General features: G+C 40.0%; 1 pseudogene; it reads right to left on the bottom strand.

The window, feature by feature from the left end:
• Positions 1-1,563: 1,563 nt before the first annotated feature.
• On the bottom strand, positions 1,564-2,837 carry LOC137235475 (cleavage stimulation factor subunit 1 pseudogene; annotated as a pseudogene).
• Between the last annotated feature and the right edge of the window lie 259 nt (positions 2,838-3,096).

The following is a 3,096-nucleotide window of genomic DNA, read 5'->3' as shown; positions in this document are numbered from 1 at the left end:
ATCTTTCTTGTTGCTTATTTTTTTAATAGATTTTGTTGTTGTTTGTTAAAAAATTTAAATTTTTTTACTGCCGAAATATTTTGGATATTTTCCAAAATGAATGCCTACATATAACAGCAACAAACTCATTTTGGATTAATAATTATGATTACTACCATAAAACAATGAAATGGACATCCTACGACAAAAGGAAAAGCAACTTCATGCTGTAATATACCTGATTTTTTGGCATGCGCCATCTGCAACATAAGCGAATTCGCCACTTCTGGTGGATACATTTCTGCTGCCTTGCGGCGACAAAGGACGCGTTATGCCAATAAGTTGTAGATGTGTCTTCGGACTATGCTACGCGAAGATAACGACCCAAATAATCCACTGCCAAATAAAATATCTTCCTATTGGTGTCAGGATCGCTAGATATGAACATCCATCTTATTCTGAAAAGAAATAAAGAAATTAATAAAATCACGTTTTACATTCAATTCTTTAGGCAGACTGATGAAACAGCGTTCCGGTGCATCTAGGCATGTCAATTCCTATTCAAGGCCATGTTCCACAGCCTCTTGCAGTGGTGTTGGACATGCATACATTGAATTTTGATGTACCGTTTGTAAATTGGGCATAAGTGCAGCTGCTCCATATGTCTGTATACAATGCGGAAGCAGACACTTGACTTACCGGTTTTGGGATGTTTGAAGCGGTCCACTAGACGAATCTGTTCCACCACATCACCAGCCAGGTCCACTCAACGTTATTTGGTCAAGATTAGGTCATTATTTTTGATAGCATTCAATTTCGCCAAATCTTCAACTAACGTGTCCAGTAATGCTCTAAGCTCTTGTTGTGCAGATTCCTGCGGTAACGGCAACCGTTCCGATGCAATTTCTATAATTAAAACAGGGATTTAACACCGGAACACAAGAAACACGTACTAGGCATGCTAAATTTTGTGCAATTTCACTTTGACATAAACGATGCTCTGCCGTGGGAGTAGGTAATAAATTGATGCGTGAACATAAACCAGCCAGTTGTGGTATAAGACTCTCCCACCGTACTCCTAAATCTACCTCTGTTGAACGTCTTTAGACTCTTGAACCTCTCATTGATGTCAATGAAATCTAAAAAATATTTGTCCCTAATTTGACCAACTTGACACTTTGAAGGTCTTGTTGGCCTTAGCCCCTTCAAATTGAGATCACAACTCATGTAAATAATCGAGATTATCATTCATAATTGCATCTGGTGCAATATGCTCGAATATCACTTCATGCGCGAGTGCCCATTGCTTCGTTCTTAGCAAATATATTGCTTGCATATGATGATAACCAAGCGCGCCCGCTTTAACTAGTTTTGCGCAATCAATTAATTTTTCGGGTACACCTAAATTGCTTATAACAAATTGTGCCTTTTCCGGAAGGGCAACATCCTTTGAAACGCTAACATAACACTAAAGCACATTTTGTACGTACAACTCAGGTTGTTACTTATTTAATATGCATAATGACTAAATACACCATCAAACTCCAGGCATAGAAAATCGCTAATTGAATATTATTTGTTAGTTCATTGATTTGTTGCACGACGATACCAAAAGCGTGCACGGAAATCATCTGAACATGGTACGAATGCTGGCGAGTTTGGTGAATGCGTTATAAAGTGCACAGGGCCGTTGTGACCCAATGACATAAGATTTAAGCGAACGCCATTACGGGAATTCCATGAGCAAAGTGAAGTGGTGGCCTAATCAGAGAAGAGTACATAGTGCTCAGTATGGTTGAAAACGGCCAGTGTATTGTGTTCCTGTTTGCCAGTAGTACCAGCGCCAGTATAGGTCTGCACGGGTCGGCTGGTGCATAGTTCCCACAAGAATACCAACGAGTCTTTGCTAGATGAAAGTAAGTACTTTCCGCTTCTTGTAAATTTCAATGAACAAATTTCTGCACCAGCATGTGCTTGCGGTATAGTATTGATGCAACGGCCACTGACGCCACCCCAAACTTTGATCGCACCATCTAAACTACCTGTAGCATACAGTTTGGCGATTGGTGCAAAATTTACACATGTCACGGCAGCTTTGTGCTGTTGTGATGGTATTGCGCTCACATAGCATTGGCAAGTATATACATCATACACACACAAGACATAATGCTCGGTTCCAACAGCCATATAGTCGCCCATCGGATGAAAAGATAAATAGTTCACCGGTTCACAGTCCGAAAACCCATTATGTGCCTTTTTCACCGGAGGTTTTGCAATATCAAATAGTTTTACGGTGCCATCACGTGAACCAGATGCCAGGATATGTTCTTTCGGATGAAATGCTAAATAGGATACTTCATCCGAATGACCATAAAGTGTACGTATAACAGGATGACCCTGCTGTTCCCGCCCTGCTTCTATATCTTCAGGTGCGGACTTGGCTAGCATACGGTCAACATACAATAATTTCATACCTGCGTCAACACTGCCCGTAGCAACCAACGTGCCATCATGACTGAATGCACCAGCACGACAAGATTGTTTATGCGATGTAACATAAGGATTTCGTTAGATGCCGGTTCAGGTGCTAAAGCGGATGCTTCAGGTTCAAACCCCAAATAAATTCCAGGCAATACAGCGCTTTTAGGTGCAATTGGTTTTTCTTTGGTGGCTTGCATGCCGGCAATCATGACATGTAACTATCGCTCGCTGGGAGCGCATTCGTCTGCTTTAACAAGCACAGATAATTCCATGGCGAGCTTTTCCAGGCCATCGTACATCAGTTGACTGATAATCAACCTATATAGAATTTCACGATTTACGGTATTCCTAGGATCTAATATCTCGAAGTCGCACATTTTCTCTAATTTTTCAAGTTTTTTGATGGAATACCAAAATAGATGCAAATTAAGTATTCCTGAAAAGAAAAAAAAGAAAAAGAGAAATTAATTAATAAAAACATAACCAAGTTTACGAGTATACTTACTCACCGCGTGTTTTATATCAATGACATTTTTTTTGCATTCAGGAAATGGAAAAGCGTAGCAGATGTCAAAATCTCTACATTTAATGCTTGACTGTCAATGATTATTGCAATACAAACGTCAGGCCTCATGC

Source organism: Eurosta solidaginis, chromosome X (assembly GCF_040869045.1).
Source record: "Eurosta solidaginis isolate ZX-2024a chromosome X, ASM4086904v1, whole genome shotgun sequence".
In the NCBI taxonomy this organism is placed as follows: Eukaryota; Metazoa; Arthropoda; class Insecta; order Diptera; family Tephritidae; genus Eurosta; species Eurosta solidaginis.
Note: the sequence above shows the minus strand (reverse complement) of the source record. Positions and strands in the feature narration are given on the sequence as shown.